A 19,928-nucleotide genomic window follows, 5' to 3' on the forward strand; every position below is an offset into this window, starting at 1 on the left:
AATATACACATGAAACATATGTGTTCATGTTGACCAATGCCACCCCAATAAAATTTTTAAAAAGAAAAAGTAACCAATGAAAAAATACAAAACTTCCCAAATACCAAAAGAAAGTTTAAAAAGCAAACACATATAAATCATAGCAATTACAAATAAGTTGTACATTAGAATTATAAGATTTTATGATAGTTGAAAATTTCAGTCATATTAATAAATATAAATGTGCTTAACTTCCCTATTAAAATAAAAATATTTTTAATTTGGCTAACAAGGCAAGAGACAATTCTAGCTGCACAGAAGAAATATACCTGAAGTAAAGCATTTCAGAAAGACAAATAGATGGAAAACTATAGCCCACGGGCTAAATGTGGTCTATTACCTGTTTTGTATGGCCCAGGAGCTAATAATAGCCCCTACGTTTTTAAATGGTAAAAACTCAAAAGAAGAATAACACATCATAACACATGAATATTATATAAAATCCAAATTTCAGTGTCCAAAAATAAAGTTTTATTGGAACACAACCCATCTCTTTCACTTATATATTCATTTTGTCTGCTTGTGTGCTACAAAAGCAGAGCTAAGTAGTTAAAACAGATACCAGGGATATGCAAAGAATCAGGGATATACCAATCTAGGTTCTCTGAATACACACACACACACACACACACACACACACACACACATACACACACACACACACATACACACACACAAATGGGTTCACAGGGAGTCTATGAAATCTTCAAAGACCAGAATAGTAATGCTTCATAAATTGTTCCAGAGCACTGAAAATAAAGAAAAACATATTATTTTTTATGAAACAAGTATAACATTGATACCTAAACCAGATTTTTTAAAGTATTTTTTAAAAAGAGAAAATGACAGATGAAAGTCATATATATTATAGGTATTATTGCCAAAGTTTTAAATAAAATATTAGAAAACAAAATTCAACATCACATTAAGAACATTTTACACTTTGACCAAATGCTATCTATTCCATGCACCAAAAATGTCCTCCAAGTGGATCAGGGATCTAATATAAAAATTGAAGCCACACAAAAACATGTGTGAATTCCTTTCTAGTACACATGTTATTGCCTGATTTGTGCTACAAAACAAGACAACAACAACAAAAATTACAAGAAGAATAAACCAGAAACTGAGATTGGTTATCTATAGGGAGGGGTGAAAACAAAATGAAAAGGAGGCGGAGCTTGAAGATGGCGACCGAACAGACGGACTTGTTCTGACTCCGGTCCCAGAACAAAAAAAAGCAGCGTCTGAGTCGCTCAGGGAAAGTTGATTGGCAGCTGAGGGACAGCGGAAATCTAAAGGAAGGTAAGGAAAGGTCCGCTGGACAGGATTTCCTGACCAACCGGCCAGCACTGCGGCTGCCACCGCGGCTCTCCCGGAGCTCGGGCTTGGAGGGAAGGCTGCGCCATCTTACCAGGAAAGGAGGAGCTTCTCTGAGGCCTGGAAAAACCCACAGCGGGAAGGTCCATCGAGTAGATGAGGCAGCCCAATCGGCACAAACACTTGGTTTCAAGGGAGTTCTTCAGTCACCCACGGAAAGGTCAGAGTTTGCAGGGAAAACTTGAGGGATCTGGGTCCCGCAGCGCAGGCAGTGAAGATAGCCGGGGAGCTCCGGCAAGGCCCTGCCCCCCACTGTAGCCTGGAGCGCAGTGCTGCCGCCTGCGCTGAGCTGCGCTCAAAAAAGGCTGCAGCAAGAATTCTGCCCGGGACACCCAGTGCTGGGTTTGGAGTAATCTGGGACTTTTTTAAAAACGCCAGGGGACACGGGACAGATTGTTAAGAATCGTGGCTGTCCCGACAAGGGCGGAACATCTGGACACCTTGGCGCCTGATCCCCTTCACCCCCTTGCTTCTGAAAACTAGGGAAGGACTGCCCAGTTGGGCATATCCGGGGAAATTGCAGGGGGAAATTGCCTTCCTGGAAATAAGGTATCGGAGCTTTAGAGATAGTCTGGGAGCCAGTTGGCACGCTGCCAGCTAGAGCCATAGAGAAAGAAGGCCAGAGCAACCAAAAGGACTGGGAGGTCAAACCGGAAACACTGACACCTAAGAGTTGAAATACAAACTGCCTTTTTTTTATTTTCTTTTTTTTTTCTTTTTTTTTTTTTATTAATCAAAAATAAATGGACACAAATAACTAATATATAGCCTACTTAAAATTAAGGATTACCTTACAAAACTGAGGTGCAGTGGAATGCTGGGAACTGCAAGACTGTCGGCTCCAAGAATTAGGCATGCCAAATACAATAACAGAGGAAGTGAATGACCACTACTGGACATTTTTATGCTAATTTTACCATTCTTTATTTTATTTTCATTTTTTACATCTTTTATTTAATTTTCATTTTTTACATCTTTTACTTAAAAAACAATTTTTTTCTTTTTTCCTTACTTGATTTTACCTTTTCAATTATTACATTTTTCAATCTCTATCATCACTATTACTACTGCTATTTTGCAATTTTTTTTTCTTTTCTTTTTTTTTTTCCCCTCTCCAGTACCATTTTATTTTTTCTTTATTTTATATTGGGAGTAACCTTCATTCTATTTTAATCTCTTCTATATCATCATTCAACCCTATCTCAACTTGACCTTTACACCATCACTCTCGTACTAAACTTTACCCTTTTAGTCTCCGGTTTATCCTATCCCTTTCCTGCTTTAGTTTTTCCTCTATTCTTTCTCTATACCCCCTGCTAAAGCTCTCACTATACTTATAGACCTAAGTTCCAACCCCTAATCCAAGTGTATAAATACCACTCTCTGCACTATATTAACTAGTTAAAACAAAACAAAAACAAACAAAAACAAAAAACAAACAAAAAACGGTTCTCCTCTCTATCCTTTCCTCATTGTTTGTGTGAAGGTTGATTATTGTGAATTTTTATGCATTTTAGTGAAATTGTTATGCATATTCCTGTGTTATTATTGCTTTGTATTTTTTTTTTTTAAAAATCCTCTGTTTTTGTTTGTTTCTTTTACTTCTGTATATCATAGCCTTACTTAATAATAGTGGATATTGTAGTTTGTATTGATCTCCACGTATTGTTACTGGCATTGGCTGGGTTCAGTGGTTGTTCTATGGCAATTTTCTCCACAGATATATAGTTTGTCTCCCATTTCTCTTTTAGTTAACTTCTTCTCATTATTTCTCTCTCTCTCTCTCTCTCTCTCTCTCTCTCTCTCTCTCTCTCTCTTCTTTTCCATTTTCCAACTTCATTTTGTCATTACTTTTTTCCTTCTTTTTCTATCTCTTTATCCCTCTGTTTTTATTTTATTTATTATTATTTTTTAAATTTTTATTTATTTTATTTTTTCCTTTCATTCTTCTCTCCATCCCCCAATTTGCCTTTCTCTAGTGGTCACCTTTGTGGGAGGTTATTAATATTGTAAATACATTCCTGTTAAGTGCCTCTTGTGTTGTACCTGGTAGTGTTGTAGTTTGTACCTTTAAATCAACGCAGGAGAAGAAACACCATATAACCAGACATCCTGAAAAGAGAGGCCATGGGGAGACAGAGAAATAGCCCGCACATGAAAGAAAAGCACGCATCACTAGAAAAGGAAGTAAAGGAGTCAGAGGCAAGCAGCTTACCAGAGCAAGAATTCAGAATAATGATCATAGCATGGCTAAAAAGAATGGAAGAGAAATTTGACAATAACCAAAAAGAAATGAGGAAGAACCATGAGGAATTGAAGAAGAACCAAGAGGAATTGAAGAAGAACCAAGAGGAACTGAAGAAGAACCAAGAAGAAATGAAAAATGACATCATGACCATGAAGAACTCAATAGAAAGCATCAAGAGTAGACTAGATGAAGCAGAGGACCATAATCAGTGAGTTAGAAGACAAGATGGAAAAAAATACCCAATTAGAGCAGCTTCTAGAAAAAAAGATTAAAAAGCAGGAGGAGAGCCTACGGGAGCTATGGAACAATACAAAACAAAATAATATTCCAATAATAGGGGTTCCAGAAGGAAAGGAAACTGAGGTAGACATGGAAAAAGTATTTCAAGAAATAATGACAGAAAACTTTCCTGAGATAGAGAAGAAAAAACCCACACAAATCCGCAGAGTCCCAAGCAAAATAAATCCCAGAAGACAGACGCCAAGGCACATTATAATTAAACTGGCAAACAACAACGACAAAGTAAGAATCTTAAAAGGAGCCAGAGAGAGACAGAAAGTGACATACAAAGGAACCCCCATCAGACTAGCAACTGATTTCTCAACAGAAACATATCAGGCCAGAAGGGAATAGGATGAAATATACAAAGTCATGCAAAGGAAGGGTCTGAATCCAAGAATACTGTACCCAGCAAAGCTATCAATCAAAATTGAAGGAGAAATCAGGAGCGTCACAGACAAAAAAAGACTGAAGGAATTTATATCCACCAAACCAGCAATGCAAGAAATGCTAAAGGGTCTACTGTAAAAATAAAGAAATAGGAAATGAAGAAGGAACACGGGTATAGAATAAAAATGGCGTCAAATAAGTACCTACCAATAATAACCATAAATGTAAATGGATTAAATGCTCCAATCAAAAGACATAGGTGTCAGAGTGGATAAAAAACAAGACCCAGACATCTGTTGTCTACTAGAAACCCACCTCAGAAAAAAAGATGCACACAGACTGAGGGTGAAGGGATGGAAAAAAGTTTTCCAGGCAAATAGAAATGAAAACAAAGCTGGGGTAGCAATACTTATATCTGACAAATTAGATCTCAGAGTGAAGGACATAACAAGAGATAATGAAGGCCACTTCATAATACTAAAGGGAACAATCCAACAAGAAGAAATAACCCTGGTAAATATATATGCACCCAATACAGGAGCACCCAAATACATACAAAAAAAAACAAAAAAAAAAACAAAACCTGCTGGAGGACATTAAGGGAGAGATTAATAGCAATACAATCATAGTAGGAGATTTTAATACCCCACTGTCACCCTTCGACAAATCATCAAAACAAAAAATCAGCAAAGAAATATCAATCCTAAATGACTCACTAGACCAGATGGAATTAATTGACATCTTCAGAACATTCCACCCCAAAGCCACAGAATATACATTCTTCCCAAGTGCACATGGGACATTCTCAAAGATAGACCACATTTTGGGACATAGGCAAAGTCTCTTCAAATTCAAGAAGATAGAAATCATATCAAGCATCTTCTCAGATCATAATGCCATAAAACTGGAAATTAACTATAATAAAAATAATCCAAAAAAATCAAACACATGGAGACTAAACAGCATGCTATTAAACAAGGACTGGGTTACCAAAGAAATCAAGGAAGAAATTAAAAACATCCTTGAAACAAATGACAATGAAAACACAACAATCCAAAATCGATGGGACACAGCAAAAGCAGTTTTGAGAGGGAAGTTCATATCCTTACAAGCCTATTGCAAAAAACTAGAAAAAAGGCTAACAAGTGATCTAACTTTACAACTCAAAGAGTTAGAAAAAGAGCAACAAGAAAAGCCCAGTGTAATCAGAAGGAAGGAAATAACAAAAATCAGAGCACAGATAAATGACATAGAGACCAAAGAAACAATACATGAGATCAACAAAACCAAGAGCTGGTTCTTTGAAAGGATAAACAAGATAGATGGACCTCTAGCCAGGCTATCCAAGAAACAAAGAGAGAGGACCCAAGTAAACAAAATCAGAGATGAAAGAGGTGAAATAACAACAGACCCCACCGAAATACAACGGATTGTTACAAAATACTACGAACAACTCTATTCCAACAAACAGAACAACCTGGAGGAAATGGACATATTCCTAGAAAAATACAAACTTCCAAAACTCAATCAGGAAGAATATAAAAATCTGAATAGACCAGTGACTTGGGAAGAAATTGAAACAGTCATCAAAAAGCTTCCAGCAAAGCCAAGGGCCAGATGGCTTCACAGGAGAGTTTTACCAAACATTCAAGGAAGAACTAAAACCTATCCTCCTCAGACTATTCCAAAAAATACAAGAGGAAGGAGCACTTCCAAACTCCTTCTATGAAGCCAGCATCACCCTAATACCAAAACCAGATAAAGACAACTCAATGAAAGAGAATTACAGGCCAATAACCCTCATGAACATAGATGCCAAAATCCTCAACAAAATTCTAGCAAATCGACTCCAGAAGAATATCACAAAGATCATACACCATGACCAAGTAGGATTTATTCCAGGAATGCAAGGATGGTACAATATCCGCAAATCAATAAACGTGATACATCACATAAACAAATTGAAAGATAAAAATCATATAGTCATATCAATTGATGCAGAAAAAGCATTTGATAAAATCCAACACCCTTTCCTGATAAAAACTCTTAACAAGGTGGGAGTACAAGGATCATACCTCAACATAATAAAAGCTATATATGATAAACCCACAGCCAACATTATACTCAATGGGCAAAAACTAAAACCATTCCCTCTACGAACAGGAACAACACAGGGATGCCCACTCTCACCACTCCTATTTGACATATTACTGGAAGTACTAGCCATTGCAATTAGACAAGAGGAGGAAATAAAAAGCATCCAAATTGGAAAAGAAGAAGTAAAATTATCCTTATTTGCAGATGACATGATATTATACATAAAAAACCCAAAAGACTCCATTAAAAAACTAATTGACTTAATAAATGAATTTGGCAATATAGCAGGATACAAAATTAATGCCAAGAAATCCATGGCATTCCTATACACCAACAGTGAAACTACAGAAACAGAGGCTAAAAAAGCAATTCCATTTACCATCACACCAAAAAAAGTAAGATACCTAGGAATAAATTTAACTAAGGAAGTAAAGGTCCTATTTGCGGAAAACTACGTGACACTGAAAAAAGAGATAGAGGAAGATGGAAGGAGATGGAAGAACATACCATGTTCATGGATTGGTAGAATCAACATCATCAAAATGTCCATACTTCCTAAAGAAATCTATAGGTTCAATGCACTCCCCATTAAAATACCAACGGCATATTTCACTGACCTAGAAAGAACTCTCCAAAAGTTCATTTGGAACAATAAAAGACCCCGAATAGCCACAGAAATCCTGAGAAAGAAGGGTACAGTAAGAGGGATCTCAATACCAGACTTCAAACTAAATATATTACAAAGCCACTGTTCTCAAAACAGCCTGGTACTGGCACAAGAACAGACATATAGATCAATGGAATCGAATCGAGAACCCAGATATCAACCCAAATCAATATGCTCAATTAATATTTGACAAAGGAGGCACGAATATACAATGGAGTCAAGACAGTTTCTGCAATAAATGGTGTTGGGAAATTTGGACAGACACATGCAAAAGAATCAAACTAGATCACCAACTTACACCATTCACAAAAATAAACTCAAAATGGATACAGGACTTAAACATCAGATGGGAAACCATAAAAATACTAGAAGCACCCACAGGCAGCAAAATCTCAGACGTATGCCAAAAGAAGTTCTTCACTGATACTACCCCTAGGGCAATGGAAGCTAAAGAGAAAATAAACAAATGGGACTACATCAAAATAAAAAGCTTTTTTACAGCAAAATAAACCATCAACAAAACAACAAGAAAGCCCACGGTGTGGGAGAACATATTTGCAAATAATACCACTGATAAAGGTTTAATCTCCAACATTTACAGACAGCTGATACAACTAAATAAAAGGAAGATGAATGATCCAATTAAAAAAATGGGCAATGGTCCTAAATAGAATATTTTCAAAAGAAGACAGAAGGAAGGCCAAAAGGCACATGAAAACATGCTCAAAGTCACTAATTGTCCTAGAGGTGCAAATCAAAACAACAATGTGGTACCATCTCACTTCTGTCAGAATGGCCAACATCAACAAATCAACAACCGACAAGTGTTGGCGAGGTTGCGGAGAAAAAGGAACCCTCGTGCACTGCTGGTGGTAATGCAGACTGGTGCAACCACTGTCGAGAACAGTGTGGAGTTTCTTCAAAAAACTGAAAATGGAACTCCCATTTGACCCAGTAATCCCACTTCTAGAAATATATCCCAAGAAACCAGAAACACCAATCAGAAAGGATATATGCACCCCTATGTTCATAGCAGCACAATCTACAATAACCAGAATTTGGAAACAGCCTAGGTGCCCGTCAGCAGATGTATGGTACATCTACACAATGGAATACTATGCTGCCATAAAAAAGAAGGAATTCTCATCATTTGCAGCAACCTGGATGGAATTGGAGAACATCATGCTGAGTGAAATAAGCCAATCAATGAAAGAGAAACACCACATGACCTCACTCATTTGTGGATGATAAAGAACATTATAAATTGATGAACCAAGAGACAGATATAGAGACAGTAAAGCAACAGACAGACTGTCAAATTACAGTGGGGAGGGGAGGAAGATCTGTGGGAGATAATAGATCAACCAAAGGACTTGTGTACATGCATATAAGTACAACCAATGGACATAAAACTCTGGGAAGGGGAGGTATGTTTGGGAGGGAGGGAGGGAAGGGAGCAAAAAAAAAATCAATAAAATATATTTTTTAAAAAATTTAAAAAAAATGAAAAGGAGTGGAGTTGGAAATGGGATAGAAGGAATAGGAAAGTGATAGATCTCTGAGTAATACCCTTTTGTGTCATTCTGAGTTTTAAAACCATGTAATTACTATACAGATTGAAAAATTAAATACATCAAATACCAGTAGTAGTAAGAGAAGGGAAGAAATACAAACAGAAAAACAGACCTTCTTATTCAAATAAATAACATAATTATTACAACACACTGAAAAAAGGGGAGAAAAGACAAAAGCAACTTTGAACACACTTCTTTGATTATATGCTTCTAGGCTAAGGACAAAACACAATGTAAATAAATATTTAACCCTTGTTAGTAGTTTTTTTTTTCTTCCCACAGAATTAGGGGTCAGCAATTATGAACCTATTTTTCTGTATATTCAAGGTTTGAGTAAATAAGTAAATATATTACATATAATGGGGAGTTAATGAAAGGGAAATTATAAATATAAAAATGAAATGAATGTGTTGGATGGCTAAAATAAAGCTCTGGGCTGCTGGTTGTATTGAAAGCTTCATGGTTGAATTCATGAAGGTGTCAGTATGAAGCCACAGTTTTTTATATATACAGGTAGACAAATAAAGATGTATAATACACACACACACACACACACACACACACACAACACACAAATACACATTTCCTAATTTCATCCATTGAGTAGGCCTAGAAACAATGATACCCCAGCTGACCTAGCACTCGAATTCTAGTTTCTAAATACCATTTTCCACTAAAAAGAATCAGAACTCGTGCAAAAGACGATCCTGAAATAACTTGTGCCAGAAAATGAGAAAGTGTCCAACGAATGATGAAGAAGGCCATTATAAAAAAATTTTAGATAAGCCAGCTTGACAAATCCTGGAAAATTTTAGCATCAAAATAAATAATAGTAAAGGATTATAGCCCTCTCTTTCCGAGTGTGTAAAACTGTCAAATAGTCACTAGGAGTTAAAATTCCTGAGGGCTAAAAGTATGACTTCCTCTAGTAAATGCAGTTGCATTTTAAACAGTTCACAGCTTGATTAATGCCTTTGTGGTAGAATGAGAAGCAGTGAATGAGGCATAGCTGCTCTACCAATAGCGTAAGGCAGTGAAGACAGACTTAGGCACAAGTACGTGTGTGTTCATCCTTACCGTATTTATATATTTTTAAAAAATATAACAACAGAAGAGCCATGCTCTGATAGAAGCACAAATATCTGATATCTAGGTCAAGCAGACAGATGGCATTGTGAGGGAGATTGGAAGTAGAACACATGTGCGCATGTATACACACACACACACACACACACACACACACACACACACACACACCAGGAAATGGGATGAAATGACCCAAGGTGAAAGGGCTAGTGAACAACAGCTAGCCCTAACATTAATGTGAGCTAAGATATGAAAGAAGAAATAAGTTTATTGGATATCTATCACTATGTTCCTGTTCAGCTTCCCTTCCCTAGTAACAGAACACTTCTTTTCTGCAGTAAACTCAATCCGCAAATGTATCCCACCCCCATTATCCTAGGGTTCAGGAAACAAAGGTACCAGGCTTGAGCAGTCAGTGTGCCCTATATGCCCTGACCAGATGATTAGTTCCCACTGGGTACTTGGCCTAATAAGTGGAGCCAGAATACTCTGCAGCAGTGCTGCCCAGCCTGTCATGTACACTTACATCACCGGGACCTTTTAGAAATGATGGCTCTGATCCAAAAGGAAAAGGACAGGCTTGAGATTCTAGATTTCTAATAAGCTCCCCAGTGATGCTGATGTTGCTGGTCCAGGGTCACAGTTTTGAACATGAAGGCTCTTCAGAAACTTTCTGCCAGTGTGTTCTTTGTCATTAGATTACACACTCACAGAAAACAGAGGTTGTGTATTTATCACTCCCCATGGTGTCTTATTGTCTTATTGCTATTTTATTGCTATGTTCTTCAACAACCAACTGGAAAGAAATTTTAAATTCTTTACATGAAAGAGATAGAGAAAGTATTTTTATGAAGTGGTAAAGAATGTAAAGGAGGAGGATCAGTTATGTGCTACCACCCTCTGAATATCCAAAAACAGTCCTACATCTTGACCTCATGCAGCTATGAAATATTGGCATCACTTTTACAATCCCTCCAGGGGATCATTATGAAGAATCAAGAGGCAATACACCTGAAGTGAAAAAAATATTCCAAAGATGAGGATTAAAGGAACTTCAGAAAAATATTATTAATCTGCTTTACAGGTTTATTAAAAGCTTCCTAAACACTATGGTCTCTAACATGACATCTACAATTGATATTGTCAATTTATTTTTTTCATGCCTAATTAACTTCATTTATTTTTCTCATAATTTTTTTTCTAAGATGGGGAAACATGGGCAAAACTACATGTATGATGATTTTGATATTTTTAATTTAAATTCTTTATTGTTTAAAGTAATACAAGAAACTCCTTTTCCCCCCATTGCCTCTCCCCGGCCACTCCCACCCCCCAGCACATGCCCTCACTCCCCCTACTGCCTGTGTCCATTGGTTATGCTCAGATGCATACATACAAATTCTTTGGTTGATCTCTTACCTCTTCCCTGTCTTCCCTCATAGGTTGGACAGTCTGTCTCTGGTTCTGTTATTGTTCATCAGTTTATGTTGTTCATTATATTCCACAAATGAGTGAGATCATGTGATATTTATCTTTCTATGACTGGCTTATTTCACTTAGCATAATGCTTTCCAGTTCCATCTATGCTGTCGAAAATGGTAAGAATTCCTTCTTTTTTATTGCAGCATAGTATTCCATTGTGTAGATGTACCACAGTCTTTTAATCCACTCACCTGCTGATGGGCACATAGGCTGTTTCCATATCTTAACTATTGTAAATTGTGCTGCTATGAACACAGGGGTGCATATATCCTTTCTGATTGGTGTTTCTGTTTTCTTGGGATATATTCCTAGAAGTGGGATTACTTGGTCAAATGGGAGTTCCATTTTTAATTTCTTGAGGAAACTCCATACTATTTTCCAGTCAATTTATTTTTAAGCCAAAAGGAAGAAATCTTGTCAAAATAAATTTCCAAAGTCTAGCCAACAGTTTGAACTACACTGTAAGATATCTTGGAAGTGTATCATTAAGTTACTGTAATACCTTTTCATGTGCCCAGAACAAGAAATTGAATTGATTCACTTCCCTTTAAGACAATAATCCAGAAGTATCTTCCTTATTTGTAGAGAATTCCATTTTCCAACTCCCTTACTTGTATATTTAAAGGGGAAAATAACTTCCTCTTTTATCCAAGGCATGATTAAAAGTCCAGTGATTTTTAAGATCAGACAATAATTTTCCTTCTCAGCCAAGTTAAGTTTTGTCCCTTCATAAAAGTCATCTTCAATAGTAAAAACTAATATGGAGAAAGCAACTAATTCAATCCACCTAAGAGCCTATTCACATGCCCACAGATGCAACTAATTCAATCCACCTAAGAGCCTATTCATATGCCCATAGATGCATGCACCCGCGCACATGCGTGCGTGAGCGCGCACACACACACACCACACACACACACACACACACACACACACACACACACACACACAATTTCTCAACAGTACACTCCCCAAAGGATAAGTGCATATATAATAATCCTATTTGTCCTTCAGGCTACCCTGTCTCCAGGATGGGAGTGTTCTCTTCAGCTCCACCCCTCCTAGAAAGGTAGCTCTAAGTTTTCCCTTTCAGGAGAGATGTATTAGGAAGCCTGATTGTAGATGCATTTCTAAACTGTGTTCGGCTATTCTGTATTCCATTTGTCTGATTCCAATATCTTTCAATTGATTAAAAATTAGAGCATAAAAGAAAGGATACGTTGTCAATCACCTCCTCAAACATCTAAAGTCAGCAGCTTCTATAGACATATATAATCCTTATAAATTTATTCCTAATTTAACACAGCTTTTAGATTAGTCAGGGGGAAAAAATCTCTCAATAGTTGATTTCTTCTACTGTATCTGTTAGTAACAAGATTCACATATTGTTGATTATTTGTAACTTAAGCCACAAAGGGGAAAGAAAAGTATAGATATTTTAACAGTTTTGAGTACTAAGAAAATGAATTTCCTTCAAGCCAAGTGGCACTTCCAATCCTGGGAATTAGGATAGTAAAGCCCTATTTCTCAACTATAGGAACACTTTATGAAACAAGCTGAGTTTCCAACAAATATCAATACATTCTGAAGATCAGCAAAATAATTTCTTCCTTAAAATAGCAACTAGTACTACAATAGACAACTGCAGGGCAATTACAGTTTCTCTAATTTTCTTAAATAGAAATAGCTTCTTCTCTGGATACATAATTCATACAGGGTTACTTTTATTGTCAGGCTAAAGTGTGGCTTGAGGAAAATATATAAAGGTAAAATTATGAGCCATTTTCAGTGAAATTTTGAAAATGGCCTGGAGGATAATCTTGCCCTGTAATGAAGAAAAAGTCAAACCCCAAAGCTTGGAGTCCAGTGACCTTTAGTCATGTAATTACTAAAAGAGGTCATTAGAAAACTTGTAATAGCATTCCTTCCTCAAAAATAACAAAATGAAAAATTTTAAAAATTTCAATGACACCATAAAGAGAAAGCAGCATTATTTCACTAAGGGAAAGAAGTATTTTTTCCCTGACATTGTTTACTAGTAGAACTTCCAGTGTATAGAGAAAATAAAAGAAAAATTATATTTGACAGTTTTGTTATTGCTTTTAAATGCCCTGCAAATACTGCAGGCCCTATTGTATGTACCCTGGGGCACACAGCAATAACAGAATGGTTTCATTTCTATAGATTTTTCTCTTATCTGGAAGTTCTGGGCAAGATGCTTACTGACAAATCAATAGATTGACCTGGAAGCCAGAAACAACTGCTAAGAGAATTATGATTGTTTAAGCCTTTAAACCTCACATGTATTAAACATAGTCCAAATGACTTAGCATTGAAAGAAGACCCACAAAACAAGTTCTTAGACCACACAGAAAAATATTTCTACTTGAGGGATTCAATTCTTTTTGAAAATTTTGTTGATATAAGAGAAATATTTTTACTGAGATCTTATACATACTAGTTACTGAACAACACAGACATACTCCTCTGCCCTTTTCAAATTCAGAGTCTAACAGGGAGAACAATTTAAAATGAAATTACAATAAACTATAAACACTGCAATAATAGTGGAAATATAGGAAGTTATGAAAGAATGTAGCATGACCCATAGTATTTTTCAGACTTTTAAAACCTAATTCATACTGAGAAATTTCTGGAATCTAATTGCAGCATGTTATAATAAATGCAAGAAATCCTCAAAAGGTTGAAATGCTTCTATATTCAGCAGGGCTGAATCATATTGCCTGCTGCAATAGCCGAAAGCATTTCCCCAAACCTGAAAAAGATGCATATATTATTGCCTGTTGCCAGAAAGCTGAGGGCATTTTAATCTCCCCCAGCCTGACAATGCCTACTGTATACTAAACCTTAACTTTGATATGTATTTCTGCTTTGCCTTAGGGAAAATACTATCTAATAAGAGTAATGTGCAAATCAATCATCACTCCACCACACCCATCAGCCAATCAGAGGAAGTATGCAAATAAACCCAACCAAGATGGCTACAGCCACAGAGAGCAGGAGGGAGGCTTGGGTTTCCCTGACAATGGAAGAAGCAAGCTTTCTACCTGCCCTGGCCCGTAAGCCTCCATTCAAGGCTACAAAGTTTCAATTATAGAAGGTAAACAAATTCCAGCAGAAATGGTTGCAGCCATTGAGCAAGCAGGAGGCTTGGCTCTGCTCCAGGCTTCGAAGTTTCAATTGTAGAAGAGAAATAAATCCCAGATTCCAGGGCCTCCTCTTGGGTTGCTGGGGGGTGTGGCTGGCCTGCAAACCACCACAGGCCTCTCTTGCTCAGGCTGCCCCACATCCCAAGGGAATCCCCACCCTGATCCAGGACACCCTTAAGGACAAACCATCTGGCCCCCATCCAAGCAGCAGGCCTCTATCCTATCTGATAAAAGAGTAATATCCAAATTGACCATCATTCCAATACACAAGACAGCTGTCCTCATGTGGTCAAAGATCCTGCCCCCATGTGGACACAAGATGACCATCACAATATGGCCAGCAGGAGAGGGCAGTTTAGAGGGACCAGGCCTGTAAGGAAGGGCAGTTGATGGTGATCAGGCAAGCAGGAGAAGGGGAAGGGGAAGGCAAGTAGGGAGCGACTAGGCTGGCAGAGGAGGGAAGTTGGGGTGACCGGGCCGGCAGGGGAGGGCAGTTAGAGGTGACCAGGCTTGAAGGGGAGGACAGTTAGGGGCAAACAGGCTGGCAGGGGAGCAGTTAGGCATCAATCAGGCTGGCAGGGGAGTGTTTAGAGGTGATCAGGTTGGTAGGCAGGCAAGCAGTTGGGAGCCAGTAGTCCTGGATTATGAGAGGGATGTCCCATATTGGAGAGGGTGCAGGCTGGGCTGAGGGACCCCCCGCCCCTGCCCAATACACGAATTTCATGCACCAGATCTCTAGTTGTATTAATAAAGAACGAGGAGTCCAGAGATTCAGAAGAACTTGGTTACTGAAACTAGGTTTCCTCCAGCTCCCCCATGTATTCAAAATTTACATTTACATTTCTAGTCTCTATTAATTTACATGCAGTCCTTCTCCAGATTACTGAACCCTTCTAGATGCTGAGAAACAATATGGCAAGAAATTGTAACCCGCAAATGAATGCATATATATAATTAAAACTGAAAAAAATTTCATGAAACAATATTTGTCCGTAAGTTTGTGACAAACTGATATTTTCTATTAATTTTCTAGTCTTGATTCACTAAATTGATTTTAGGATCCCTCAAGAAGATTTGACTTGAAGTCTGAAAAGCACAGACCAGTGGTATTTTTAAGTCAGCTGCATCACTTGTTAAAAATATGAATTCCTGAGCCCCACCTAAAACTATTGAATTAGAATCCATGAAATATGAAGCACAGAAAGAAGGGTCCCCATATGATTTTTAGACATATTAAAGTTTGAGAAATTGTGGTGTCATTTAATCTGAAATCTAAAGGAAGCTCAGGATTTACTCAGAGACAGGACAGAAAAAATGTTACTGCCAGAAGCCACAGGAGATACAAAGACTAAGTGGGAAAGGGGGAGCATGATATGTTTAAGGAAGTTCAGTAAAAGAGGAGTTTAAGGCAATAAGGATGGAGAGGTAGGCATGGATCTTTCTGCAAGCTCCCTCTTCTAATCTCTTTCATACCACCTCAAGAATGATACAGAAGTATTTAGATTTAAAAAGAAAGGACATTTTTAAATATTACAGCATGGATAAACTCTGAAAACATTAAGCTAAGTGAAATGAGTCTGTCACAAAAAGATAAATAGTCAAACTCATAAAAAGAGAAAGTAGACTGGTAGTTGCCAGGAGCTTGGGGAGGGAGAAGTGGGGAGTTGTTGTTTAATTTGACCTTTTATCTGACTCCTTTCACAAAGATACTGAATTCCCCTTAGTTCCAGAGGTCATAGCAACTATGCCCTTTTAGGCAATCAATGCACCAGAATTATAAACCTTCTTTCTGGTGTTTGGTGTATTTTTTTTTAAAGCTTCTAAAAATTTTCTACATTTGGAGAATGAAAGAAAAGAGAGATTGAAGAAAAGAAGAAATTACAACCTAACCTTGTAACTTTGCAACTATCTCAGTGGAGGAGATGAAACTGACCCATTTTGGCTACAGAGCATAAACTACCTCCAGAAGGTAGCATATATTGGTCTTTGACAAAATTTGTGTTTAGAAAGCTTTTCCTTTTGAGATCATAAAACTGTGATCTCTAAATTAACAAATATTCTCTCATTTGGGGGGGTATCATAACTAAATGGTTACGAAATCCAGCACTGAATTGCCATTAGAATTATCACTATGAATCTGCTAGAGCAGATCACCCAGTGGCTACTATGTATCTTCAAATTCTCCAAGGATATCTTTATATGCAGCCTATGTGGGGAAATCACTCAAAGGAAGGACAGTTATGAGGAAGGCTGCCTGAGCACATGCTCTAACTTCTCTCCACCCTCTCTCTCTTCCATAGCAGTACTAAAATGTTCAGTAACTAGCATGCAGACCAGAAAAGTAAGGAATTTCTGGAATATATAAAACAGATGGAATCAGTAAAACCCAAAATTGCTAAAGAGCCTTAAATGAACAGGATGATTACATTATAAACTGGTAATTGTTGCTGGCAAGGCCTCAGAATATACCCTAAATCAGCTAAAACCGGTTTGGCTCTGTGGATAGAGTGTTGGTCTGCAGACTGATGTTTCTAGATCTCTATCCCTTTCCTTTCCTCTCTGTAAAAAATCAATAAAATATATTTTAAAAAAAAAGAATATACCCTAAATCAGAGGCAGCAAGTGTTGGCAGCAGATATGAGTCACCTGTCAGTAATTATTGAAGGGTTTGGTGACAATCTGCTAGCCTCTCATTCTCAGATTGGCTAACTACTGAACTATCTCCAAAATGGAGAGAGGGCAGTGATCTGGTTAAGTTCTGGTGGCAGAGATGAAAAAAACACCTGCATTCCCAGAAGGCAAGTTTTTGTGCACATTCTAAGGGAAATCTGAGTGGGTAAACATCCCCCCATTCTCCCTATCCTATATCTCCTGCAGACAGAAATCCTATACTCACAATTTTCATTCACAGTGATTTATTTTTTTTAATGTTTAGAAACAACTGGATCTTTTTTTTTTTAATCTTTATTTTAAAAGTATTACATATGTCCCCTTTTTTCTCCCATTTACCAATCCCTGCCTCCCACTTTAACTCATGTTGAGGAGAGAAAAAAAACAGGGGGGAAAAAACACAACTCCATTTAGCCTCTCATTTATAAATATAAACTACCATGCACAAAATCATGGCAATAAAGAAACAAAGAAAGAAAGAGTATTTTTGTTTGTTTCTTTTGTTTAGAGAACAAATACAGGTATTAGGCTCCAGAAAAAAAAAAAAAGTAAATTCTAGAAATCAAAGAAAACTTTACCCATTCATAAAATAAGATTCACTAGAAAAAAACATAATAATTACTTGGAAATTAGAAGCATAAGAGCCAAGAAAAAACAAAATGAATCACCCAAACAGCACCCCAGAAGAAGAGGTGAATAATGGAATTTAAGTGATTCCTTTGATTAACCACAGAATGTTTCTCTTAAGATAATCATCAAAAAATGTACTTTGGAAGGCCCCTTCAGCACTCTGTGAGCCGGAGGGATGCCCAGGATTATTATGGTTTGAGAGGAAGTAAGGAAGGGGAGGGAAAGGATCTCACTGCAGTCCCCCAAAGAGTAGACTTAGTGAGTCCACCCTGAGCCTCTACATCCATTTTGCCCATGTATGTCCTGTGCCTTTAATGTCCCAGTACCGTTTACTTTACTAAGCCTACTCTGCACTTAGGGTTCAGTGCAGGTACCATCTATCTCAGGGAAGGCTTCCTTGACTTCCTGGCTGATTTACATTTTCTGATATTGCCACAACTAAGTTTAACCAACTGAATTATAATTATCCATTCATGTCTCTGTCTTCCTCATGTTCTGAGGGATAACTTAACCAGAAGCACTGAATCTATTCAGATACATAGACTTGAGTATTGGTCATTCATTCTCTATATCTTGCATGCCTACTGATTGAACTAAATGCACTGTTCTAATATCAGCAGGAAAATATACAAAAAGTCTTCTGTTCACCTAAACTCACCATTAAATATAGGTACCTATTCCATCCATTATTATAGCTCTCTGAGTTCAATAAGGTAACATATTTTTATCTGATAACTTATGCAAATTTATTGAACCTTTAAGAATCCAATAAATGGTTAAAACCTTGATGCCCTACTACATAATAGTCAATGCATTTTTTTTTTGTCTCCCTACAATGGATACATGGTTGAATATTTTCATTTGTGAAAAAACTATCTGAGTGTTTTTCAGGAGTCCTAAAAGGTACCAACTTGTAGCTTTACAGTGCTGTTTCTGTTCCTCTTGAACCCAGTTACCTCTGGGCCACTGAACTGTAAAAACAAGCAAGTCTGTTATTCCAGGATTATAGGAGGGTACTTGGGCCCTGAAAAATACTACAAGTACCACTATAAATCATCTGATGCTTCAGTTATCTGAGATATTTGTGTCCTGAGTAATGTTCACAGAAATGTTTTCAAGGCTTGAACTCCAATTTTTACTCCCACTCAGACCCACTATATTTTCTATACCATTTTCTGAACCATGAGTATCAATACGAACAGAGCAGAAAATGTACTCAGACTCAGAAATAGATCAGCTGGAAGTAGCAGAGGAAGAAGGTGAAGGGCTAAGCCCATGTAGAAACAGAGAAAGCAATAGGAAGAAAATTAAATTCCTGAAATTGTTGACTCATTTTTATCACTATTTCTTGCAAAATAGTGCATTTTAAAGGAAATTATATTCATTACATTAAGCATATCCTTATTTTGCTGGGTAAAACTCCTTTACAGTTGGGGAAAAACCTCCCTATGTACAAACAATTAGAACCAACTCCCTATAGACCCAGTGTCACTGAGCAAAGGCTCCTTATCAGATGCACAAAGAAGCCAACACTATGGCACTGGCTTTTGAGAAAAGAAAAGGCTTTTGTTTTGCAAGTGGAATAAGAAGAGAGGAGGCAAGAGTCAAATCTGTCTTCCCTATCAAGGGTTTGGGGCAGGATTAAGGGGTTTCAGCACTGGATCTTCCTAGACAATGGACTTTTCATTTATGAAAGGGATCCCAGGATCTGGTCATATTTGGTCTTTTGCTTCCATGTTTGGTCTTTTGCTTCCATGGGGTAGCAGTTAAGAGTGCACAAGTGTTACTCATGATTGGTGTTCACAAGTTTTGCTCGCAAACTTTGCTTCTAGATCTTGCTAGAAACAGAATAGGACCAGTCTAAGTTGGTTCTGGGATGCATCAAGGATTTCAGAAGTTCAGATGTCCTGGGGCTCTCGGAATAGCATAATCCCTATACCCAAATTTATATATCTCTTTAAATTATCCCCACAAACAATACAAGAAGCATAATACTGAATCCCACCACAGGCTGGGAGACCCTAGGGGTCTTCAGTACCTTAAACAATTAATATTGTGACACAAGAGAAACAAAAACCTATTGTGAGAATAAGGAACTATCTTCTCAAAACAGATGTTAATGTCCTTTAAGTAGAAATTCCTTAAAGAAAGTCGAGTGCCCCTTGTACTGCCATTTGAAAAATAAATCCTACCTCCTCAACAAGATAGAAAGGCAG

General features: G+C 37.4%; 1 protein-coding gene across 10 annotated transcripts in view; it reads right to left on the minus strand.

The window, feature by feature from the left end:
* Nucleotides 1-19,928, minus strand: part of LRRC49 (leucine rich repeat containing 49) — a 192,066-nt gene that overhangs the window by 114,828 nt on the left and 57,310 nt on the right. The window lies entirely within an intron of this gene.

The sequence above is a fragment of the Pipistrellus kuhlii genome, unplaced genomic scaffold, assembly GCF_014108245.1.
Source record: "Pipistrellus kuhlii isolate mPipKuh1 unplaced genomic scaffold, mPipKuh1.p scaffold_m20_p_1, whole genome shotgun sequence".
NCBI classification, from domain to species: domain Eukaryota; kingdom Metazoa; phylum Chordata; class Mammalia; order Chiroptera; family Vespertilionidae; genus Pipistrellus; species Pipistrellus kuhlii.